The following is a 26,964-nucleotide window of genomic DNA, read 5'->3' on the forward strand; positions in this document are numbered from 1 at the left end:
GTAGCAGACTATCTCCTTTAGAACATTATTAAATAACAAATAGCAGGCTTTTCCTATTCTTAAGTTAATAGGAATGCCTCTGGTGCCTTATCATTATTCATGTTATTTTATGTTGCTAATTTTTGTTTAAACATTTTTCCTTTTAGCTTTTATTTTTAAATTAAACTTTTTATTTTTATTTTATTTTTTGAGATGGAATCTCACTCTGTCACCCAGGCTGGAGCGAGTAGTGTGATTTGGGCTCACTGCCACTTGCACCTCCCAGGTTCAAGCAAATCTCCTGGCTCAGCCTCCTGAGTAACTGGGATTACATGTGCACGCCTCCGCACCCAGCTAATTTTTTGTATTTTCAGTAGAGACAACGTTTCGCCATGTTGGCCAGGCTAGTCTCAAACTCCTGACCTCAAGTGATCTGGCCGCCTCAGCTTCCTAAAGTGTTGGGATTACAGGCATGAGCCACTGTGCCCGGCACAAATATAAACTTTTTATTTTGAGCTACTTGTAGAATCACATGCAATTGTAAGAAATAATGTAGAGAAATCCCGTGTACCCTTCACCTAGTTTCTTCTTGTGTGACTAAGGTACAGTTATCATAATCAGGTAACTACACATACCTTCTTCACAGTCTACTTTCACTTGTACTCTGTATTCAGATTTTGCCAGTTTTACTCATTTGTGTGTGTGTTCTGTCACATCTGTAGATTTGTGTGACCACCACCACAGTCAAGAAAGAGTTCCATCACACAGATTCCTTGTGCTACATTTTCATAGCCACAGCTGTTGCCTTCCCTCTCTGCCTCCCTAACCCCATCCAGGCACTAAACTCTATAATTTTGTCATTTCCAGAATGCTATATAAGCAGAATCATATAGTATGTGAACTTTGAGGTTGACTTTTCTTTATTCAGTATAATTCCTTTGAGATTCATTCAGATTGGTGCATGTATCAATAGTTTGTTTTTCTTCATTGCTGAGTAGTATTCCATGGCATGTATGCACCACAGCCTGCTTAACCATTCATCTGTTGAATGACAGTTGGTTGTTTTCAGGATTTGGCTATTATGAATCAAGCCGCCATCAACCATGTGCGGCTTTCATTTCCCTGGAATAAATGCTCATGAATGCATGCACCCTTTACTTAGACTCATCTGTTGGTAACATTTTGTCTCATTTACTTATTATTTGCTTCCTTTCTCTCTCTCCACTTTTCCATACACACACAAATATAAACTAAAATTTTTCCTTAACTGCTTAAAATAAATTTGACTACATCATTACTCCCACATACTTCTGTATTTCCAAGAATTAAGGTTATTTTCTTACATACTATGATGGTTAGTATTAGGTGTCAACTTGATTGGATTGAGGCCTAGATAGCTGGTAAAGTATTGTTTCTGGGTGTGTCTGTGAGAGTGTTGCCAGAGGAGATTGACATTTCAGTCAGTAAACTGGGAGAGGAGGACCCACCCTCAGTGTGGGCGGACACCATCCAATTGGCTGCCAGTGCATCTAGAACAAGTGGGGTAAGCTGGCTTGCTGAGTCATTTGACTTTTATTTTTCTCCCATGCTGGATGCTTCAGTCCACTCCTGCTGCCCTTGGACGTCGACTCTGGGTTCTTCCGCCTTTGGACTCTCGGACTTACACCAGTGGTTTGCCCAGGGCTCTTGGACTTTCAGCCACAGACTGAAGGCAGCACTTTTGGCTTCCCTACTTTTGAGGCTTTTGGACATGGACTGAGCCACTAATGGCTTCCTTCTTCCTCAGCTTGCACATGGCTTGTAGTGGGACTTTGCCTTGTGATTGTATGAGCCAATTTTCCTTAATAAACTCCCTTTCATATATGCATATCAACTATTAGTTCTGCCCCTCTGGAGAACCCTGACTAGCACACATACCCACAGGAAAGTTATCAACTTAATCTAACATAACTTTTGATATAGGTTTTATAAGACCTATCATCTATAACAATTTTGTCAATTCACCTAGCAACGTCCCTTTTAGTATCTTTTCCCCTTTCTAGTACAGGGACTGGTCTAGGTCCACATATTGTGTTTCATTGTTATGGTTCCTTTACCTCCTTTAATCTGGGAACAGCTCTTTACTTTGTCTTCTGTGACATTGGCATATTTGAAGAAGCAGAAATGAGAACTTTACATGTATTATCTCCTTTAGTACTTAAGACAGCTCTACAAAGAAGCTTTTATTATTATCGCCTCTTTTAGATGATGAAACTGAGGGACAGAGAGATGAAATAATTTGCTCCAGTCACAAGTCTTAAATGGTAGAACCTGGATTCAAACCTGGGTGTTTTGACTTCAGAAGCCTGTTTAACCACTGAGCTCTACTGTCTTCTATTAACCTTTTAGCCTGTTTGTAGTAGCACTTGACCTTTCAGAAACTGAGAACCAGGGAAACTATTTTCTATGTTAGCTGACATCAACAGATACCTAATTTGTTTTACAGCAGATGATCGATTTTGTGATGACTTCAGATATTTCATTTGTTGCTTTGAGTTGGAGTTAAAGTTAGGTCTGCATCTGATTAACATTTATGGTACTTTATGGAAGTATTAAATAGTTTAGGCTGGGCGCGATGGCTAACGCCTGTAATCCCAGCACTTTGGGAGGCCGAGGCAGGTGGATCATGAGGTCAGGAGATCGAGACCATCCTGGTTAACACGGTGAAACCGCGTCTCTACTAAAAATACAAAAAATTAGCCAGGCGTGGTGGCGGGCGCCTGTAGTCCCAGCTAGTCGGGAGGCTGAGGCAGGAGAATGGCGTAAACCTGGGAGGCGGAGCTTGCAGTGAGCTGAGATCCGGCCACTGCACTCCAGCCCGGGCGACAGAACGAGACTCCGTCTCAAAAAAAAAAAAAAAAAAAGTTTAAATGAAGTTTTAAGTATCAAGCAGTTGGTTGTCTTGCATATTAGAAATGAGAGTTTATAGGAAACCCTAAGTTGTCTGGGCTGTGTCTTTCAGGCCAGGTAAGGATAGTTTCTTCCAGGACATTCTTCAGGGCTTGGTCTAGTCTTTGTTAATTGTCTCAAAGAAGTAGCTCCACTCTCCCTGGAGGAAGGCAGTTTTCTAATCTCTCATCTGTCTGGAAGTTTTTCTTTGTAATAAGATGTGGCAATTAAAATATGCCTTATTCTTTCTAAGTTTCTTTTGAGGTTACTACCATCTGAAGTAATACGAAATACATGTGTATGGGTTTGCCAAGATTGCAGTTTCCGTGGGAATCATAACATTGGATTTAATCAAATCTGGGTTAATGAAGTGTGCACAAAGGCTCTGCACGAATATAGGTTTTATATTTAATGTGCATCTGGAGGCAGCAAGATCTTAGTGATGTAGTTTCCCTATAAGTGACAAGTTGAATACTTGCAAGTTGAAGGTTTAAGGTAATCCCCAAGATTAGGAACTTTGCCACGGAACTGAGGTCCTGCACCCTGACCCTTAGTTCAGAAGGGGTGCATAAACACTGGGAATCTGGAGCTCTTTAGTGGAACTGGAGGCCCAGCTTATTTCCCTGGAGTCTGTAGACTTTGGACTTGTTTTGTGTCCATGAGAAGCAGGGATTCCAGTGCTGCTGTTTTGACTTCTCTTTTTGAAGCAGTAGGTAGAAGAAATACACCAGGTCTGTCATAGTTGTACTTTGGTATTTTGGAAATGATTTTGGTCATTTTTCTTTTTCTTTCTTTCTTTTTTTTTTGTTTTTTTGTTTTTTTGAGACAGGGTTTTGCTCTGTTGCCCAGGCTGGAGAGCAGTGGAGCGATCTCTGCTCACCACAACCTCTGCCTCCCGGGTTCAAGCGATTCTCCTGCCTCAGCCTCCCAAGTTGCTGGGATTAAAAGCATGTGCCACCACGCCCAGCTAGTTTTGTATTTTTAGTAGAGACAGGGTTTGTCCATTTTGGCCAGGCTGGTCTCGCACTCCCAACCTCAGGTGATCCACCTGCCTCGGCCTTCCAAAGTGCTGGGATGACAGGCGTGAGCCACCATGCCTGGTCTATTTTTCTTACATCATTTTCTCTGCCGTCTCCCTGAAGTTGTATAACTATTAAGTTCATGGTGATGGTCCTTGAGAGTGGTAGTGGTTTTTATGTGGGAAATCTAGAATTTTGGAATGCTCCAAACCCTAGAATTACCATCTTTCAAACTTACTCATATTGAAGGGCGTGAATGTGGAACATAATTTCTCCACAGAAAGTGGAGTTAGAGTCAGGGTTGTCTCCCAGGTCCACCAGTGCCAGGTCCTCAGCTGACCAAAATCAGAAGGCTGACTTAGAGGTCATCAAGCTTTCCCTATCTATCTGTGGTCTGTTTTAGTATCTTAGTCATTTTACTGTTTAGAATTTTGTGTCTGGCATTCCTCCAGATTCCTTGAATAGCACTAGACTTCTCCATGACTTTGAGGTACATTACAACTAGTTGTGACTTTGTATGTCTTCTTACAGGAGTGTTCTCTAAGACATGACGTGGATCTTGTGTGTAGGCAGGAAGATGGTTCTTAGCAAGGCCTTACCATGCTTGGGGCTGAAAGTCTGTTGGTAGTAACTTCCAGATGTTTGCAGCCGCAGTCCTGAGAGTAGTAGGCATTGTTACAGCAATACTTTCCCAAGAGTAAGGCCATGATATAACTGACATTTAAAAAAAAAATAAAGAACTAACACAGAAGCTAGATTGATATTAATCTCTTGTGTAAAATAAAAACAAGTTTTTATGAACACTGGCATTTTATTTGAACTGATATGAACGTAGGGAAAATTACTTTCAATTCTTGTATGTTTTAGTCATTTTGTTCAGTTGATTATAGGTTCTGAAAGTCACATATTTTTCCAAATTGCCATGGTAAAATTGACCACGTGGATGAGCTTTGCAACCCTTTTTCCTTTGTCTTATTACTTTTGAGACTGGTATATGGAGATGTGATGGCTTGGATTACCATTGAAATTATGCACATAGATAGAGGATGAGTTATTTTTCAGCTTTATTTTTAAATAACTGCTTCTGTATCACAGCATGAAATTTGGATTGCGCTTGTGGTAACCTTGCTCCATAAAATTTATGCCTTCTGCAAGTAAAGGCCCTAAGTGATAGTAGTTGTTGCTGAATTGTTTGCTAAATAGAATATTTTGCCAGTATGACCTGTAAAGGGGAGTTTTTAAAACATATGTGTCAGTATAATTTTGTGTGTGTGTCTGTGTGTTTGTATGGAGGGGTAGATGAAAAATCTTTGGCTATTAATTGAAAATTAATTAATTTGATGATGAATATATAGTAGTTTCTTACATTTTTTCTACTTCATGGATGTTTTAAAATTTCCAAAATAAAGGGTAAAAGAGTCTCCCCAAAAGGTAATTAAGAAAAACGACAAAGGACTGGGCACAGTGGCTCACACCTGTAATCTGCACTGAGGGAGGCTGAGGCAGGATCGCTTGAGCCCAGGAGTTTGAGGCCAGCCTGGGCAACATAGTGAGACCTTGTCTCTACAAAAAAGTAGAAAAAATTAGCAGGGTGTGGTGGTGTACGCCTATAGTCCCAGCTACATGGGAGGCTGAAGTGGGAGGATTACTTGAGCCCGGGAGGTTGAGGCTACAGTGAGCTGTGATCGTGCCACTGCACTCCAGCCTGGGTGACAGAGTGACATAGTGAGATCTTGTCTCAAACAGCAACAAAAAGACAAGATCTAGGTTTTATTTGATAGTAGGGACAAGGGTTAATGAAATAGATGTCATGATTTCTAAAACCTTCCGGGGTGGCTTTTTCAGTGGTGCTGAAGTACTGCCCTAAATTACTTCAGGAGAGAGAACAGAATTTTACCATTATTGTCTAGGTTTACTGATCGTGGCAGAGGTATTCCAGTGTGCTGCCCATACATTATAAAAAGAAACCCCTTTTTTTTTTTTTTTTTTTCAGAAGATCCTTTTATTTGATATTTGGAGCCAAGCATGAATTCTGACACCAATGCCTTCATATGCTTCTTTATGTTTTGATTTTTTTTTTTTTTAAGATGAGGTTTTAAGAGGTTTTAATTAGTCTCTATTGTTTTCAATTTTACAAGTGTTTCTCTCTATTCCCTCCTCCACTGGATGGATGGAGAGCAGTTTCTTACTGTTTCTAAAGTACTTGTGTTTGACTTGCACTTTTTGCCACTCTGTCTAGAATTTGTCTCCAAAGTCTGCACATTTTTCCCATAAAGAAAGGTTAGAATAAATTTCAGGGGGTTGAAAATGCCAAGTTGGTACGAAAGTCTTTAAAGCATAGGAGGTACTCTTATTCATTTCAGTGTAATAATTCTGTAGATGACTTTAATCGTAGTAATAAAATGTGGGAGAGACACATGAGGTTGAATTTATAATGTTATACTGTACAGAGTACACATGAGAAATGAAACTATTTGTTGAAACAGTTTCCACCTTATAACATTTTTGGGCCTTACTTGGTAGCAAAGCTTGTATTTGAGATCTCTTTCAATTTTGGTTTTGTATGTTTTGTCATGGCAAATCTTAGATTTGTTATTGTGTGATTTATGACCAAAACTCTGGTACTTCAGTGGCATTAAGATGATTCTGTCTTTATTAGGCAAGTAATGATACTATAGATCCACTCAAGCAATATCCTTCATGAACTTCCTGCCATTACCAATGTCCTGTGTATTACCAAGATGTGAATATACTAAACTCCAGCACTCAAATAAATCTTAAATAGATTATGAGGTTTTAGAGTGCTATATGAATTTATAAGAGAATTTCAGAAGCGAGAGAAAGTTTAGTTGTCTTTAAGAGTTTTCTTTTCTTTTTTCTTTTTTTTTTTGAGCTCTGCCTCCCGGGCTCAAGCAATCCTCCTACCTCAGCCTCCCAAGAAACTGGGACCATAGACATGAGCCATTGTGCCCAGCTAATTTTTGTATTTTTTTTGGAAAGATGGGGTTTTGCCATGTCGCCCAGGCTGGTCTTGAACTCCTGGCCTTGAGTGATCCACCTGTCTCAGTCTCCCAAAGTGCTAGGATTACAGGCGTCAGCCCACCGTGCCCAGCCTAAGAGTTTTCTTAAATTCTGTAATACGGGAAATGTTTAATATTTTGACGGCAACTATTGTCCTTAAATTATTTTTATTTTTTAGAGACAGGGTCTAGCCCGTCTCCTAGGCTGGAGTGCAATGGCACTATCATAGCTTACTGCAGTCTTGAACTCCTGGGTTCAAATGATCCTCCTCCTTCAGTTTTCTGAGTAGCTGGGAGTACAGCATGTGCCACCACCTGGCTGATTTTTAGATTTTTGGTAGAGATGAATTCAGGCTATTTTGCCCAGGCTGGTCTTAAACTCCTGGGCTTAAAGGATCCTTCCACCTCAGCCTCCGAAAATGCTGGGATTACAGGCATGAGCCACCACGCCTGACCTTAATTGTCTTTTAAATTTAGAGTTGAAAAACATTACAGAGGCTTTTCATTATTTTCCATCAGGGTATATCATATTATTTGCATCAGGGTATATTGCCAAACTGCCTGTAATTCCTGATGTGACATTAGGCCGTAATAAATTATCCTGTCATCAAGAACATTTATTAGGTGTGTACTCTGTGGGCATAGTGTAGAAGTAGTCACAACACATGGTCCCTGCTCCTCAGTAATTTACAGGTTTTGAGGAGTACACAGGGCATCTCTTTTAATGACTTCATTCAGTAAACATTTCCTGGGTACCCACTGTGTGCCAGCGCTTCCAGGAACTGGGGATACAGTGATGAATGGGACATACAAGGCTCTGCACTCTTGGAATTTACATGCTGGAACCCTCAACATTTCATGTGCTAAATGACAAAATTGTTAAGGACCTTATGAGGGGAGGTATTACTTTGCTGTGGTATGGTTGGGAAGGCTGTATTGAGGGATGAGGACTGGAACTGGACAGGCGTGAGAGTATTCATTTCCCAGTGTGTATTCTGTGGAACCTGCTATCAGAGATTTCGTGGTCAAATAGATGGAAAACATGACCCACTTGGGATTGTGGAGAAGGCATCCCAAGAGCTGGAGAAATTAGGGGAGACAGTGGGGGAGAGGATATGGAATTTGAGCTGTTCTTTAATGGGTAAAATTTTAAGAGTGAGGTTGGAGTAGAGGGTGAGTCAACTGTGTGAGAATATGAAGGGAGCTTGAAGAGTATGGGCCATGTTGGGGGACGCTACCCAAAATGCACCTGTCCCCAGCCTCCCCTCCTACCCTCACAGAAGCTACCCATTGTCCTTGGCCCCACCGCATCACCTCTTCCATCCTTTCTGTGTTTTAACATGCTCAAGTTTCTCCTTTCATAAAAACACCAACAAAAAGGCAAACCGTCTTTTGCTTCCACCTCTCCTGCTTCATGGCTAAATTTCACGAGCAATCAACAGCTCACCAACTCCACATCCCCCCAGCCCATTCATGTCTCAGCTGATTTCTCTTTTGTGTTATCCCCGTTGCTTCCCCCTTGCAACTCTCACTGAGCCCCCTGTGATATCCATGCTGCTAAGTATAATGCCTTATTTCACTTCTCTTAGTGACATAGGACTTCATTGCCCTCTGCCTTCTCGAAATCTTGGTGTTCTTTCTCTTTCCCCCCCACCGCCAAGCCTCCAGGAAGTACAGAAAAAACATTTTTTTGACATCACACTCTTCCAAGTTTTCTCTTATATCTCCCTCTGAGGAGGCCATTTTTCCTCAGTCTTTGCAATTTCTGTTCCCTTCTCCCTGGCTATTGAACTTTGAGGATCCTCAGAGTCTCAATCCTAGGTCCCTTCCCTTTTTTCTCCATATTCTTCCTAGGCTGATCGCATCTGTGTTCAACTTCAGTTGCTTTGGTTATGATTTGTTCTCTGGTGACTCCCAAATTTGCTCTCAGCCCGGATGTTCTTCAGAGCTCCTGACTTTTCTGTCCAACTGCCTGGTGTTGCAGTCACCTCAAACTCAATACGTCCAGTTCTGGGCTGATGATCTCTACCCCTCTATCCTCATTCAATAACCCTGTCCTGGTGCATGTAACGCCCATCCATCCAGTTATGTAAGCTCGAAAATGTGAAGTTATCTTTTTTTTTTTTGAGACAGAGTCTTGGAGTGCAGTGGTATGATCTCGACTTATTGCAACCCTTGCATCCCAGGTTCAAGCAAGTCTCCTGCCTCAGCCTCCCGAGTAGCTGGGATTGTAGGTGTGTGCCACCATACCTGGCTGATTTTTGTATTTTTAGTAGAGACAGGGTTTCACCATGTTAGTCTGGCTGACCTCGAACTCCTGACCTCAGGTGATCCACCTGCTTTAGCCTCCCAAATTACTGGGATTACAGGCATGAGCCACTGCTCCTGGCTGAGATGGCTTTTTTTCTTTATCAATAATCCTTGACTGAGGTCAGCAGTCCCCCAGTTACCTCTGAGGGTCTGCATCACTTAAGTTGAATTACCTGGAGATTTCACACCGATCCTAAAATGATATATTGTAGGTAAATGGTGTCCAGCTAATGTCTTTCATTAAAATGAAGTGATTATACACATTTAAGTCCCTCCCTCTCATCCACTTTAATACTTAAGGGATAAAACAGGAGCTCATATTCTAACTGCATTTTTTTTTTTTTTTTTGGTCTTAGAAGAGCTCTAATGGTTAACATTGTTGAACAAGAATGTCATTGTTGAATAAGTTGTCATTCAGCTCTGTCAATGACAGGTTCTAGAAATGAAAAAAATAACAATTTATCTTTTTTTTTTCTTTTGTGAATCATGCTTTTCATGTTGTGACTAAGAACTTTTCACCTAATCCTAGGTCCTGATGCTTTTCTCTTATGTTCTCCTCTAAGAGTTTTATAGTTTTTTAGATCTGGCATCCATTTTGAGTTAATTTTTGTATATGGTCTGAGGCAAAGGTCAAGATTTTTTGATAGTTTTTTTTTTTTTTGATCTATTGATGTCCAGTTGTTCCAGCACCGTTTGTTGAAAAGGCTGTCTTTCCTCCCTTGAATTGCGTTTGCACTTCTGTCTGAAATCAGTTGGGCATGTTTGCAAGGGGCTGTTTCTGGGATATCTCTGTTGTTCCATTGGTCTAGGTGGCTGTCCCTCTGAAAATATCACAGTCTTAATTGCTATAGCTATATAGCTTAAAATCAGGTAATACGATTCCTCCAACTTTATTTTTTATTTTTTGGTTGTTCATTATTTTAGTTATTCTAGTTCCTTTTCATTTCTATATAAAATTTAAGATAAGCTTGTCTATATCTACAAAAGATCTTGGGACTTTGCTAAGAATTATATTGAATGTATAAATCAGTTTGGGGAGAATTGATATCTTTACTATGTCGTAGTCTACTAGTGTCAACAGCTTACCACTTCAGGTAGAACATAGGAAACTTACTGTGATTTAGGTCCCTTTACCTTCTCTGCTTTATAGTTAGTTGTCTTAAATATCTCCTTTACATACATTGAAAACCACATCAGACAATATTATACTTTTGCTTTTAATTACCTAATGTAATTTTAAAAACTTAAGAGGAGAAAGTCTAGTACTAGTACACTTAACTATAAAGTTACTCTCCAACATTAGTTACTTTTTACTTGTAAAAGTTCTGTTTAATTCTTTCAAAATTTACATTTTAGTAAGTTTCTTTCACTTGTGTTTATTTTTTCTTTTATTCTTTTTTTTTTTTTTTTTTTTTTGAGATAGGTTCTCACTCTGTCACCCAGGCTGGAGTACAGTGGCATGATCATGGCTCACTGTAACCTCGACGTTCTGGGCTCAGGTGATCCTCTCACCTCAGCCTTTCAAGTAGCTGGGACTACAAGCACATGCCAACACATCTGGCTAACTTTTTGTAGAGAAGGGGTCTCACTATTTTGTCCAGGCTGGTCTCAAACTCCTGGGTTCAAGTGTTTTGCCCTCCTTGGTCTCCCAGGTGTGAGCCACTGGGCCCTTTTATTACTTTATGTGCATAGTTTAAAAATATTCTGTATTTGTCTTTTTTTAAGACCAGAAGTTATTTTGTACTACATTTTGCTATTTTTTTTTTTTTCTGACTGTCAATCATGATGGCTCTTTCCTTATGTGTTTTGTAAGCATTTAGCAGGCTTTTGACTGTAGGCATATTCTGAAGCAAATAGTTCTGAGAGGAGTTTTTGGTTCAGCAGTGGGTACTACCAATCTAGGATCACTTTAAGTTTGTTTCTATGCTGGACCCTATTGTGTGAATTCAATCTTGGGTTCTGAATGTTCGGAGGAGACTCTCCTGTGGAGCCTAGCTCAAAACAGACACCTGTGATTTTTTTCCTTCACCAGCAGGTGTATTTTTTCTAGTCTATTTTCTCACTGAGATTGTTCCCCTTCAAGGGTCTGAGTTTTTTCCAAGGGGCTCACTTCAGCCTCTCTACATTTTGTATCATCAAGGCCTGAGAATCTTCTGTCCCTCTGCAGCTTTAAACCACTCTTGATACTAACACCAGAAAGTGCTTCCAGGGTCTCTGTAGCCTCAGTTTCTACTTTTTCTGGTTTCTAGCTCCCACTTGAGTTTTAGCTCCTGGGGATTTTCTTTTCTTTCTTGAGAACTCAACTGTGCATTTTAAAAGAAACTGGTAATATTTTGTTTAGCAGTTGTAGTAATTCGGTATCAGAAGGTTTTTCAGATATTGACTCCACTGTGTTCCTAGAAATAGAAGAGTCTGACACACAGCTTCCAAACAATTAAATAAAGTATAGATTATTGGGTCCCATGAGGGGACTCACTCTGGTTTCTTCAAAATTGGTCATTTGGGACAAAAGTTTCTTCCTGTCTCTCAGGAGGGGCTGTGGTAGAGACACTTGTCCTTAAAAGGAAGAAGCATGGGCATCTTCAGTACTGCCCTCACTTGCCAGACAGAGAGGTTCAAGAAGGAAGGGAATGCTCATCTGTGTCGAGTGCAACAGCAAGGTCAAGTAAGATCAAGACTGAAAATTGACAGTGGGATTTCACAATTAGAATGCCTTTGCCAGAGTAATCTCCATGGAATTGGGAGGATGGTCTTTGGTCCAGGCAATTCCTGTTTTTCTCAGGAAGAATGACTTCTTGTTTATCAGTATGTGGTTTGTTTTATGCTCTCTTATTTTAATACTGTCTAGCTTCCAACCTTGCCTTAGATAGAGTAGCTATATCTGTCATAGAAACTGGATTCAGCTGTAGAGTGTAGGACCTATCTTGTATATACCTAGGTCCTTAAAGCTTTTTTTTATGTCTTAGGTGAGGTCATCAGAAGGAAGAACTGAAGAGGTAAGAGCCGAGCTGGGGTATTAAAGTAAGGGAAAGAATATAATGAGGTATTGTCAGTTTTAAAATTAAGCCTCTATTTTGTGGAATTTCTAAAATTTATGAAAAATTTGAAACATACAAAAGTAGAGAATAGTGCATAACCCAAATTTAGTATTTTTTGTATATTTGCCGTGTTTATCTTTCTTTTGCTGAAATATTTTAAAGAAATCCTGACATCATTTATGTACATATCTTAACTATGCAATATGAACATTTTCACATGTAGTCAAAGTGCTGTTACCACACCTAATATAAAATTGATTATTCTTTACTACTATACATAGAATATGGAGGCTTTCTATTTTAAAGTTCTTTGAACATGCTGAGATTGTTCCTCCTTTTCTGTCTTTATACTTGTCATACTGTCTGTCTAGAAGGCTCTAGTCTGTGACTTCCACATGGTGGCCTTCGTGACAGTATTATTTCTCAATAAAGGCTTTCCTGATGACTGAACTAAAGTAGTGTCCATTTTCCCCACCCTGTTGGCCACTGCCTCCCCACTCTGTGTCATTGCCTGTGTGCTTGTTTATTGTCCATCTCGTCCCCTAGATTGTAAGCACCATGAGAGTAGGGACCTGGTCTGTCATGGCTGTTGCTCTATGGCCAGGGCCTGAAGCAAGCCTAGCATATTGTAAGGAAGCAGAGGTTTAGAAACAAGTCAGCTATTAGATTAATAAAGATTCCAAAATTTGCTTAATATTTTATAACCATTATCTCTTCCTACAACTGATTTCTATTCCAGAGCTTTTCTTTTCTCAAGAGCTTTAACCAACAGCTGTGTTTGCAAAAAGTGCTGGGCTGTTGTCCTTTTCAGGACATTTAATCTTTTAAATCCTCAAAATATTTTGTAAAATATAAGTGAGTAAAGTCACTGCTGACCTGTTAAGAGGCAGTGTTTTTACTGACATAACTCTCATTTGAGATCACTTTATTTGAGCTTGCAGCTAATAAATCTGTTTTGGCTCATATGAAACAGGATGGAATGATCCCGTAGTCCACATAGCCTTTAATTGATTATTTGAACTTCATTTATTTAGTGCGTCATTTGTATTCCATGTTGGGGTATGTTAAAATTGTTACATTGTCAGTTGTTGGGAATATTCTTTGGCATGAGAAAAAATGTAATTCAGTAAAACAGGTATGACTCTATAATTAGACTTAGGTTCTTTTGAAAAACATAATTTCAGACCTATAAAAGAGATGAGAGAATGGTACAAATAATTACTTTGTATTCTTTACAAGATTCCCCAGTGTTAATATTTTACTACATTTGCTTTAGTATCCCTCCTGACTTACCCTCTTTTTTTTTTTTTTTTGTGAGTGGAGATACTCAAAACAAAGCCATCCTCGTTTATAACATTATACAGTTATCAGAATCAGGGAATTAACACTGATATACCATTAACCAATAGATTTTATTCAAATTTCCCAGTCATGCCCTTTTCCTTTCTTATATGAAAAGAAAATTCTGGATCATGAATGGCATAGAGTTGCTATGTGTCTTTAGTCTCATTTAATTTGAAACAGTTTTTCCTTTCATGATTTTAACATTTTTGAAGATTATAGGCCAGTTATACAACAGGGCCAGTTTTTAGCAGGTCCCTCAATTTGGGTTTAACTGACTGTCTTAATTTGATTTCTGTTGCTATAACAGAGTGCCACAAACTGGATAATTTATAAGAAAAGGAAATTTATTTTTCTCACAGTTCTGGAGTCTGGAAAGTCCAATAGTAAGGTGTTGACATCTGTTGAGAGCCTTCTGGCTGCATCATCCTGTGGTGGAGGGCATAAGGGCAAGAGAGCAAGAGCAGTGAGGGCCAAACTCACTTTTATCAGAAACTAATTTCTGTGATAATAGCATTAATTCATTCATGATGGTTGAGCCCTCATGGCCAAATTCCTTCTTAATGATCCCACCTGTTAATACCATCACAATGACAATTAAATTTCAACGTAAATTTTGGAGGGGACATTCGAACCATAGAACCGATGTTTCAAAACTGACATGTTTTTCTTAGTGCTTCTTATCAGGAGAATATGATGTTGATTTGGCGCATTACACGTGTTTACTTTGATCACCTGGTTAAGGTGGGTCTGCCAGATATTTCCACTATCAAGTTAGATTTTCCTCTTTGTGTTTACATAGTATCTTCGAGGATACTTTGAAACCATTTAAAATTCTGTTACTTCTTAAACTCTTAACCACTAGTTTTAGATTTCATTGATGAATACATATAAATTAGTATAGTGATGATTGCCAGTGGTAATTTTCTAATTCCGTTGTTTTTTCTAGATTTATCAGTTGTGATACTGCTGTAAGGAATGGCTTCTCCCTTTCACTTATTTATTTATTTTTGTCTTTTTATCAGTAGGAACTTATGGATTCTTATTTAGTCAGTTATAAAATTTTGATATTTAAATGATCATATATTTGGCCAGTAGCAGACTTTTCAGAAGGTTCCTGTGAACTTTTGACATGTCCTCATCATTTTTTGAGTATTTTCTTACTTTCTGGAACAGCAAGATATTCTAGGCCAGGGCTTGGCAAACCTTTTCTGTAAGTGGCCAGATAGTAAATATTTTCGATTTTGTAGACCATACAGTCCCTCTTGCAACTGTTTAACTCTGCCCTTGCAGCATGAAAGCAGCTGTAGATAATTTGTAAACTAATGAGCTTGGCTATGTTTCAGTAAAAGTTTATTTACATAAACAGGTGGATGAACTATGCATAGTTTGCCAGCCCCTCTTCTAGGCTCATATTTGTACATTTCTACCCCAGTCTCAGAATTGGCCATTTTTTCCATTGATTGCTTTTAGTGATGAATGGTGTTTAGAAGCTGAGATCTAGACACTAAATATTCTCATTGCTACTGGAATGTGATTGATTCTAGGCTCTTTAAGTAGACAAAGCTAGGAAATATAAGAATATACCTTTACATGCTATGTACATTTGTATGTGTATATAGATGCATCTGTATTTCTCTATTTATTATAAACCATTGAGTTATACTGATATCTCCAGTTCCATTTCAATTCTAGCCTTTCCACTTTTCCATATTTGTAATTTTTTTCTCCAACATTGACAAACTTGGCTCCTTATCCACAAGTATTTACTTATTTGTCCCATCTAGAATATATGGAAAACAGTTTTAGAATTGCTAACTCAGACTTCTGTAAAAAACAACCTATTAACCAGAGTTTAATCTTTATTTACACTTATTTTTTGTTTTCAGCCACAGGATTTGGTTAAATACTGTACCCCACAGTTACTTGGGTTAGTGTGCCATTCCTGTTATACCCATTTCCTGCTGCCCTCTAATATATTGTGATTTATTTATTTTTAATTGACAAGCAAAAAAATTACATATTTTTATGGTGTGCAACATGATGTTTTGCTACATGTATACATTGTGGAATGACTAGATCAAGCTACTTAACATATCCATTACCTCATTTACTTATCATTTTTTTGGTGATGAGAACACTTAAAATATACTCTCTTAGCAATTTTCAAGTATACTTGGCTCCTGGATATCCACAGGAGATTGGTTCCAGGACCCCTAGAGCTACCAAAAAATGTGGATCCTCAGGTCCCTTATATAAAATGGTAAGACATTTGCATATAATCTATGCTTATCTTTCTATAGACTTTAAATCCTCTCTAGGTTACTTATAATACCTAATACAATATAAATGGTATGAAAATTGTTGTTATACTGTATTTTAAAATTTAGGTTCTTTTATAAAAATTATTGTATTTTTATTTTTATTGTTGTTTCCCCAAATATTTTTGATCTGAATTCACAGACACAGAACTCATGGATACAGAGGGATGACTGTATACAATATATTGTTATTAACTGTAGTTGCCATGATGTACAATAGATCTCTTGAACTTATTCCTCCAGTCTTATTGGAATATTGTGTCTTTTGGCACAGACATCTCTCCTCTTCCCTCAACCCCCAGCCTCTGGTAACCACCATTTTATTCTTGTTCCTATCAGTTCAACTTTTTTACATGGCACGTATAAATGAGATCATCTGGTATTTGTCTTTCTGAATGCTTGGCCTATTTCATTTAGCCTAATGTCCTCTAGGTTCATCCATGTTGTTGCAAATGAGAGGATTTCCTCTCCTCTCCTCTCCTCTCCTTTCCTCTCCTTTCCTCTCCTTTCCCTCTTTCTTTCTTCTTCTTTTTGTTTTTAAGAGACTGATTTCACCATGTTGTTGTCCAGGCTGGTCTCAAACTCCTGAACTTTTCTCCCACCTTGGCCTCCCAAAGTGCTGGGACTATAGGCATGAGCCACTGCACCTGGCTTCCTTTTTTTTAATTAAACCAAATGGTATTCCATTGTATATATATATATATACACCACATTTTGAAAATCCATTCACCCTTGCTGAGCATTTAGGTTGATTCCGTATCTTGGCTATTGAGACTAATACTGTAATGAACGTGGGAGTGCAAATGTCTTTTTGATGTACTGATTTCATTTCCTTTGAATACATACCCAGAAGTGGAATTCCTGGATCATAGGGTAGTTCTGTTTTTGAATTTTTGAGAAACCTCCAAACTGTTTTCCCTAATGACTATAGTAGTTTACATTTCCACCAACAGTGTACAAGGGTTCTGTTTCTTGCTAACACTTGTTATCTTTTGTGTTTTCGATAATAGCCATTCTAGCAGGTATGAGGTAATATCTCACTGTGGTTTTAATTTGCATTCCCCTAATGATTAGTGATATTGAGCATTTTTTTCATATACCTGTTGGCCATTTATAGGTCTTTTGAGAAATGTCTACCTAGGTTCTTTTCCCATTTTTAAATTGGATTATTTGTTTTCTTACAATTGATCGAGTTCCTTGCATTTTGGGTATTAACTCTTTATTAAATGTATGATTTGCAAGTATATTCTGTCATTCATTAAGTTGTCTCTTTGCTCTGTTGATTTTTTGCCTAACAGAGTCTTCTTAGCTTAGTGGAATGCCATTTGTCCTTTTTTTTTTTTTTTTTTTTGCTTTTGTTCCCTGTGCTTTTGTATTCTTTAAGAAAAAAATCTTTGCCCTGATCAATGTCATGGAACTTTATTTACCTCCATGTTTTTTCCCAGTAGTTTTCAGTGTCAGGCCTTACATTTAAATCTTTAATTCTTTTTTTTTTTTTGAGATGGAGTTTTATTCTTGTCACCCAGACTGGAGTGCAGTGGCCCAATCTTGGGTCACTGCAACCTCCACCTCCTGGGTTCAAGCATTCTCCTGCCTCAGCCTCCTGAGTAGCTGGGATTACAGGTGCATGCCACCATGCCCAGCAAATTTTTGTATTTTTAGTAGACACAGGGTTTCACCATGTTGGTCAGGCTGGTTCCGAACTCATGACTTCAGGTGATCCACCCTCCTTGGCCTCCCAAAGTGCTGGGATTACAGGCTGAGCCACTGCTGCTGACTTCCTTTAATCTATTTTGACTTGGTTTTTGTGTATGTTGTGAGATGAGTGTCTAATTTCATTCTTCTGGATGTAGAAATCTAGTTCTCTCAGTACCATTTATTGAAGAGATTGTCCTTTCCCCAGTATGTATTCTTGGCATCTTTTTGAGGGCCAATTGATAGTAAATGTGTGTTTTTATTTCTGGGCTTTCTATTCTGTTCCATTGCTCTGTGTGTCTGTTTTGATTACTGTAGGCTATATTTTGAGATCAGGTAGTGTGATGCCTTAGGCTTTATTCTTTTTGCTCAAGATTGCTTTGCCTATTTGGGGTCTTTTGTGATTCTATATGAATTTTAGGATTGCTTTTTCTATTTTTGTGAAAAATGTCGTGGAATTTTGGTAGAGATTATATTGAATCTGTAGAATGCTTTGGGTAGTAAGGACACTTACAATATTCTGCAATCCATGAACATGGGATATCTTTCCATTTTTTGGTGTCTTCTTCAGTTCATTTCATTAACATTTGTTGTGTTTTTCATTTTAAGTATAGTTAGCATAATTTCTTTCTATTTGAATTGCATTTTTAGGCCATTTCCCCCATTCTCTTTTATTTTATGTTGCTTTTTTTTGAGATATGAAGCATCAATGTGGTTCCAAAAGTCAGAACATATAAAAAGGCATATTAAGTGAAGTGTTATTCCACATCTATTTCTTTTACCTAGTTATGACCTGCCTCCCTTTCACTGTTTCCATCTACTCACTGTAGGTAGCCAATCTCATTAGTTTCTAATTTACTGTGTTGTGTGTCTTTTTGCACAAATGAGCATATGTGTGTGTGTAACTCTTATTTTTTCTTTGTTTCTTTGTCATATAAAAGGAAGCATACTATAGATTATCTTTTAGTTAATTCAGAAGCTCAGGAGTTGGTCAAAGTAGAACACTTCTGTGTGGTGAAATGAATGGCCTCAGCTAAATCAAGTTATTCAAGGGGAAAGTAGGAACTTCATCAGGTTATGGTCAGGTTAAGCCTAGAACAGGAAGCAAGCCAGGCTCACCCAGGTATTCTGCCTTGGATTAAAGAGACACTAAATTATTTGGTAGCAGGGATCTTGATGATAACAATTTCTCTTTCTTGACTCTGCTGTAATCTAGACCTTTGTCCTCCAATCTAGAGGACCCTCTATGCTTACTGCACATTGGCTGTCCTGGGGTCTCTTTTTTCTCTGTTGCCTTAGAAAATTCCTGTGTACTTTTTTTGTGCTGAGTCTTCTCCTCATTGTACTCCATATCATTCTCTGTCTCAGTTTATTCTGTCATTTTGGTGGAGCACATCCTTTAGTAGCTTCATGAGAAAAAATACAGGACATTTTTTTAGGCCTGCTATTTTGAAAATGTATTTATTCTACCCCCATACTTGATTGTTAGTTTGACTGCATATAGAATTGCAGATTAGAAATAATTTTCCTTAAAAGTTTTTACAACTTTACTCATGTGTAATTTACATACATTAAATATTTCCGATGCTTAACATTTATTCCTGAAAATCCAGTTTTGCTCTGGTATCATTTCCCTTTAGCCTGAAGAACTCAATATGGTGTTTCTTGTAGTACAGTCCTGCTGGTGATGGGTTTTCTCTTTTATCTGAAAAATGTCTTTGTTTTGCCTTCATTGCAGAAGGATATTTTTGCTGGAAATAGGATTCAGGGCTGACAGTTTTTTTCTTTTAGCTCTTTAAAGATAAATTATTCCATTGTCTTTGGATGGCAGGAAAGATGACGATAAAAAAGAAGGAATCTGCTGCCGTTCAAAATGTTGTTCTGTTTGAGGTATTTCTTGTTACGTTGACTACTTTAGATTTTCCCTATATTGTTTGTTTTCAGCAGTTTGATTATGATATAGATATAATTTAAAAAAATTTTCCTTTTTGGGGTTCATTCAGCTTATGGAATCTATATATTTATGTTTTTCAGCAAATCTGGGATGTTTTTAGCCAATGTTTCTTCAGTTTTTGGGGACCCGTTCTCTTCTTCTGGGAAATCAATTCCCTTTATTTATTTATATTTGGAGACAAGAGTCTTGCTCTGTTTCCTAGACTGGAGTGCGGTGGCATGATCTTGGCTCACTGCAGCCTCTGCCTCCCAGGTTCAAGCAGTTCTCATGCCTCACCCTCCCAAGTAGCTGGGATTACAGGCATGCACCACCACACCCAACTAATTTTTGTATTTTTAGTAAAGACAGGGTTTCACCATGTCGTCCAAGCTAGTCTCGAATGGATGACTTCAGGTCTTCCACCCGCCTTGGCTTCCCAAAGTGCTGGGATTACAGGCGTGACCCACCAGGCCAATTACCCTTATGTTTGACCTTTTGATATTGTCCTGTAAGTCCATAATACTGTATCTTTTTGTTCAATCTTCTTTCTGTTTTTCAGGTTGTATAATTTCTGTTGATAAAGTTTAAGCTCCTTGAGTGTTTATTCTTTTACCTCTATTTTGCTATTGAGGTTATCCACTGAATTTTTTTTTTCAGATATTATACTTATTAGTTTAAATTTTTTTTTTTCCTTTTTGAGACTGGTTGTCACTCTGTTGCCTTTGCAGGAGTACAGTGGTGTGATCTTGGATCAGTGCAACCTCCACCTCCTGGGCTCAAATGATCTGTCCACCTCAGCCTCCCGAGTAGCTGGCATGTCCTTCCACACCCAGCTAATTTTTGTATTTTTAGTAGAGACGGGGTTTCACCATGTTGGCCAGGCTGCTCTTGAATTCCTGGGCTCAAGTGATCTGCCTGTCTTAGTCTCCCAAAGTGGGAGGAGTACAGGCATGAGCCACTGCACCTGGTCTAAAATTCTCATTTTTAAGTATGTTTTTATTTCTCTGTTGAGAGTTTCAATCTCTTCAGTCATTTCAAGTGTCTTTTTTTTTTTTTTTTTTTTGAGACGGAGTCTGGCTCTGTTGCCCGGGCTGGAGTGCAGTGGCCGGATCTCAGCTCACTGCAAGCTCTGCCTCCCGGGTTCACACCATTCTCCTGCCTCAGCCTCCCGAGTAGCTGGGACTACAGGCGCCCGCCACCTCAACCGGCTAGGTTTTTGTATTTTTAGTAGAGACGGGGTTTCGCCGTGTTAGCCAGGATGGTCTCGATCTCCTGACCTCTTGATCCGCCCGTCTCGGCCTCCCAAAGTGCTGGGATTACAGGCTTGAGCCACCGCGCCCGGCCCATTTCAAGTGTCTTTACCTCGATGAGCGTAGTTATCAGAGCTGATGTAAAGTTCTTGTCTGATGATTCTAACATCTGAGTCATTTTGAGGTTGAAATTTGTAGTTTTCCCTTTAGAATGGACTATGTTTTCTGGGTTCTTAGTCAAATACTTTTGGATTGTTTCTTGAATACTATTTTGTGTAGACTTTGAATTCCGTTAAATTCCTTTGAAGAATCTTGATTTTTTATTTTTATTTTTATTTCACTAGCACTTAGCTTCAGACCTTGTTAGGCTCAGATTGTGTCTTGTCTCCTGTAGGAGTTGGCTTAAATCTCATTTGAAATTTTTAGGCCTTTATGATGTTGCATTGAGTCTGTCCTGCACATCTACGTGGCTAAGGGGTCAGCCTTAGACTTGAAGAGTCATACGAATTAGGGGAATCCCTTCTTCAGCTCGCTCCTCTTTTAGATTGCTACTAACCTCCACCTGTGGTCACCCTCCACCTGTGGTCCTTTCTTCTAGCCAGGCGCAGCCTGTGGAATTTCTGTTGAAGATTTAGCTGCCTGCATTGCACCACCCCTGTGATGGTGGCCTGCTCTTGGGCCAAAACTTCTATTTCCCTCCCGACAAATTTTATAAAAACACATGAAATTCCCCCTACTATCAGTTACTTGTCCAGATTCCTACTCCTCCCAACAGCCTGCCTCCATTTGTTTACCCTTCAGAATCTATAGGTAGTTGTTTCTGATTTTTTTCCAGAGTTTATAATTGTTAACACATTTAAGTCATTTTTCTGGCTTTGATGGCAATCATAGTCTTTCCCAACTTACTGTTTTCATTAGGGATTCACCTGGTGTGATATTGTAAAACTTCTAGTGAGAGATGTGCCTGGATGGGTGGGTAAGATTATAGAGCTGCAGTGAGCAACCCTGAAGGGTTTTGAAAAGGCACTTTATGGCTGGGTGCACTGGCTCACGCCTGTAATCCCAGCACTTTGAGGGGCCGAGGCGGTGGCTCACCTGAGGTCAGGAGTTCGAGACCAGCCTGGCCAACATGGCAAAACCGTGTCTCTACTAGAAATACAAAAATTAGCCGGGCTTGGTGGCACACACCTTTAGTTCCAGCTACTTGGAGGCTGAGGTGGAAGAATCGCTTGAACCTGGGAGGCAGAGGTTGCAGTGAGCCAAGATCATGCCACTACACTCCAACTTGGGTGACAGAGCGAGACTCTGCCTCGAGAAAAAAAGCAAAAAGAAAAGGCATTTTATAAAATATCTTCTATGTTGTAGGTGAAACATGGAGTGAAGAAAAGAGATTTGTAGGTGAGAGACCTGCTAAGAAACTATTGCCATCTTTATAGTACATATACAGTTGTAACAACCTGAATTCAGACAGTGCTAATTAAGTTGGAAAGGAAGGAATCTACTTATGACTCATTTTGAAGGTAGAATAGACAGAATTTAGTAATAGAATACTGATGGAGAAAAAGAGATTAGATATCTACTGTTGCTGCCCAGGGATGATAATGATGTCATTAATCTGGCTGTAGTATGCAGGTGGAAAATTTAGTTTGAGGAGAATAATAAATTGAATTAGAAACATGTGGCATTCAAAGTGCTTGCCAGTATTATTCAGCAGGATGTTGGAAAGTTAAAGAAGAGCTTTGAAGAGCAGAGCTGGAGATGAAAATTTAAAACTCTTTAAAAGAGAAGTGAGATGGGGTATAAGAGTAGAATCTTATAAATGGTAGAAACTGAAGAGGTAAGTGAATAAAAGAGGAGTCTGTAAGGAAATCTGTGAATTGTAGAGAGAGAAGGAGAAGAACCATGAGACTGTTGTGTTTTGGAGGCCAAGGGTGAAGAATTTGTATTACAAAGATATAGCTGGTCAGTGGCATCCTGCACAAAAAACAAGCAAACTGAGAGAATGCCATTATTTAAGTAGTGAGGATTTTTCTTCCTAGGAATACAGAAAGCTTTACTTCATTATAGAGAAGAGGATAGAAGTCATATTGCAAAAGAGATGAAAGAGTATGTAATGGGGGAAATAGAGGTTGTGAATCTAGACCACATTTTTAAACTTTGGTAGGGATGGGAATGAGAGAAATGGAATGATAGCTGGTAGCTTGAGGTGGGCAGAAGGGGAGCAGGGCCAGGTTCTTACATTGGTTATGTGCTATTGGGAATACCCCAGTGGCGAGAATAATGGGTGTGTTAAAAGTTCTAGAGTAGATTAAAATAGGATGAAGAACATAACATTAAGAGGGTTAGGTTATAAATATGTAGGGACATTTTCCCCTCTAAAGTAGAAAACGAGGATAGGTGTAGGTATGGAAAAGTTTTGTCTGGTAGAAGAGTGAGTCCATATAGGAGAGAGTTGGGAATGAGAGAGTTAAGAGTGAGGTTGATACTTCGACTCTCAGTTATGGCATAGAAAATGATTGGAAACCTGACTGGGCACAGTGATTCACGCCTGTAATCCTAGCACATTGGGAGGCCAAGGTGGGTGGATCACTTGAGGCCAGGTGTTAAAGACCAGCCTAGTTACCATGGTAAAACCCTGTCTCTACTGCAAATACAAAGATTAGCCAAGCGGAGTGGCAGGCACACATAATCCCAGCTACTTGGGAGGCTGAAGTAGGAGAATCACTTGAACCCAGAAAGCGGAGGTTGCAGTGAGCCAAGATTACGCCATTGCACTCCAGCCTGGGAGACAGAGCAAGACTCCATTTCAAACAAACAAACAAAGAAAATAATTGGAAGCCAGTCTTCCATGAGACAACAACTAGAAACACCAACCAAATACAGACCTTCCCCTCAGAGTATTGAGAAATACTTTGAAAGTATTTGAGAGGTAATAAGAGTGTGTCTAGGAGAGAATAAAGGCTTAGAGATATAAGGTTAGTATTTGGGACTGCTTTTTTCCAGTGAATATTTGCTGAGTTTTTTTGAGGGATCAGCTGAAAAACTGAGCAGTACTTTTTTTTTTTTTTTTTGAGACAGGGTTTCACTTCTGCCACCCAGACTGGAGCACAGTGGCCCAATCTTGGCTCACTGCAACCTTCACCTCTCAGGCTCAAGTGATTGTCCTGTCTCAGCCTCCTGAGTAGCTAGGACTACAGGTGTGCACCACTGTGTCTGGCTAATTTTTGTATTTTTTGTAGAGACAGGATCTCGCTACATTGCCCAGGCTGGTCTCAAACTCCTGGCTTCAAGTGATCCACCCACCTTGGCCTCCCAAAGTGCTGGGATTACAGGTGTGAGCCACTGTGCCCAGCCTGAGTAGTAAATTTGATAGCCTTTTAAGATTAGAGGGATAGGAATTGGAATTTAGGCCCTGCTAATGTGGGTTGTGAGTGATCTTGGTGAATCACTCTTATTTGGTGTTGGTACCCTGAAGGGCCACAGCCTAGAAGTAGGGGTGAATTGGATGTAGATAGGCCCTCACAGGGACTGTTGCTCCACTTTTAATACCTTTAAACCCTGAAAATAGATTGAGGTAATTTATTGTCTCAGGTGCTTGGCAGAAGCAAATGTTGTAAATTCTGTTTGGAAGGTAATATTACTTGTTAATGTTACTGTAAACATTCTGTAAATATAATGTGCAGCTCATAATTTTAAAAAATCAAGCATGGCATGATCGAATAACATGAACAAAATTAAGTACAAGGAATAGAAGATAGTATTGATCCATAGGGGCTTCTCGTATTGGAATTTTTAGGAGCAGACTTAAATATACCATGCTTACCTTGTTCAAATATAAAAGACAAGATTCAGCATTCTTAGCAGAGAACTAGAAACTTGAAAAAATGAAAATTTTAGACTTGAAAACTAACTGAAATTGGGAACTTGATGGGCTTAAGAGAATTTGACAGAGCTGAAGGGAGAATTAGTGAAGTGGAAAAATTCAGAGAAAAAAGGATGGAAACTACTTGAAGACATTGAGGGAGACATAGAGACATTGAGGAGATCAAAAGTGTGTAATTGGAATCCTGGCAAAGAGTTGAGAGAGAATGGGCAGAAACAATATTTGAATAGAGAATGGCTGAAAACCTTCATGAAAAACTTTCTAAAACTTATTAAAGTTATTAAGCAATAGATTCAAGAAACCTTACTAACACTAAGCAGGATAAAAAAGAAATCCGTACCTTGGTCTAGAGTAGTAAATCTGTAGAAAGCCAAAGCTAAAGAGGAAAATTTCAAAATCTGCCAGGTTGGCGAGAAGAAATGTTATTCTTTCAAAGAATTGACAATTAGATTAATGGCTGACTTCTCACTGAAACAATGGAGGCTGTAAGACAATGGAATGATACCTTCAGAGTATGAGAGTAAATAACAGTCTAGAATTTTACAACCTGAGAAAGGCTGAGTGTGGTGTCTCACGTCTGTCCCAGCACTTTAGAAGGCTGAGGTGGAAGGATTGCTTGAGTCTAGGAGTTCAAGAGCAGCCTGGGCAACATAGTGAGACAACATCTCTTCAAAAAATAAAAAAATAAAAAATTAGTTGGATGTGGTGACATATACCTGTAATTCTAGCTACTCAGGAGGCTAAGGCAGGAGGATTGCTTGAACCTAGGAGTTTGAGGTTACAGCGCTATGATCGTGCCACTGCAGTCCAGTCTGGGTGACGGAGCTCTCTACAAAAGGAAATCCAACCTCTTCCCCAACAAACCTGAGAGAATATCCATTATGAATGAAGATTAAATACAAATGTTTCAAACTTGACAGTTTTTCAGTTGTACTAGTCACTCTAAAATTGCTCCAAAGACATAGCTAGTGACTACCGTATTGGCCAACACAGATAAAGAACACTTTCACCATATTAGAAAGGACAGGTGTTAAGAAAATACAAGAGGATATTTTGAACAACATTCTACTCCCACCATGACATGTTAGATGAAATCGATAAATTTCTATAGAAATACAAATTAATAAAATTGATTCAAAGAAATTTTTAAGATATGAATTATCTGTTCACAAGTTTTAGTTTTTGTCTTCTGATGCCTTTCTTTGGCTATGGTATCAAGGGAATACTGTCATAACAGAATGAATTCTCTATTTTCTGGAAGAATTGTAAAGGATTTGATAATATTTTTTTCTTTCGATGTTTGGTAGAATACACCAGTGAAGACATTTGAGCCTGAAGTTTTCTTTATTGGAAGATTTTAATGTAATAATTCAATTTATTTACTGTTATATGTCTATTCAGATTTTCTACTTTTTTTTTTTTTTTTTTTTGAGACAGGGTCTCACTCTGGCACTTGAGCTGGAGTTCAGTGGTGTAACACAGCTCACCACAGCTTTGATCTCCCAGGCTTAGGTCATCCTCCCACCTCAGCCACCAGAGTAGCTGGGACTACAGGTGCATACCACCGTACCCATCTAATTTTTTGTACTTTTTTTTTTGAATAGGGTTGGAGTTTTGCCATATTGCTGCGGCTGTTCTCAAACTCCTGGGTTCAAGCAATCTGCCTGTCTTGGCCTCTGAAAGTGCTGGGATTACAGGTGTGAGCCACTGCACCTGGCCAAATTTTCCATTTCTTTTTGACTAAGTTTTAGTAATTTTTGTTTCTGGGAATTTGTCCGTTTTTTCTAAGTTTATTGTATCCCTTTATAATCCTTTTAATTTCTGTAAGGTTTATAGAGATGTCCTCTCTTTCATTCCTATTCTGTGGTCACCCTGTGGAGGTAGAAAGTAACCCTCCCAATTAACAGGTAGGATGTCTATGCTGGAAGCACTTCACAAGCCAACAAAATTTGAGAGAAATTTTATTATTCACCCAAGAGACTTCTGGGGATGGTAGAGTTAGTACAAGTGGGTCTGGCCTGCCTTGGGTTAGACAGAGGGAGTGAGTTATGCCTTTATAATGCCTAGGGTGCTGGGGAGATCCCATGTGCAGGCTGAGGATCAGCAAAACTTGAATTTTCCATGGGGGCCAAAGGCAAGGCACATGTGGACTTTCTTATTAGCCTGCTCAGTTGTAGGTTCAAAAGGGGAAAAGTGAGGTGAGGCCTAACATAAGTCAGTGGTCAGACATCAAAAATTTAAAAAGTG

At 39.0% G+C, this 26,964-nt stretch overlaps 1 protein-coding gene across 2 annotated transcripts in view; it reads left to right on the top strand.

Annotated features, from left to right (window-relative positions):
• Window positions 1-26,964, top strand: part of DIS3L2 (DIS3 like 3'-5' exoribonuclease 2) — a 351,252-nt gene that overhangs the window by 26,909 nt on the left and 297,379 nt on the right. Inside the window, exon 2 of one of the 2 annotated variants that reach the window (XM_023193873.2) lies at window positions 12,223-12,252. The exons of the other annotated variant lie outside the window; for it this stretch is intronic. The gene's annotated coding sequence lies outside the window, so the exon portion shown is untranslated. The remainder of the gene's footprint in view (window positions 1-12,222; window positions 12,253-26,964) is intronic. 2 annotated transcript variants of the gene reach the window in all.

The sequence above is a fragment of the Piliocolobus tephrosceles genome, chromosome 11 (assembly GCF_002776525.5).
Source record: "Piliocolobus tephrosceles isolate RC106 chromosome 11, ASM277652v3, whole genome shotgun sequence".
Classification (NCBI taxonomy): domain Eukaryota; kingdom Metazoa; phylum Chordata; class Mammalia; order Primates; family Cercopithecidae; genus Piliocolobus; species Piliocolobus tephrosceles.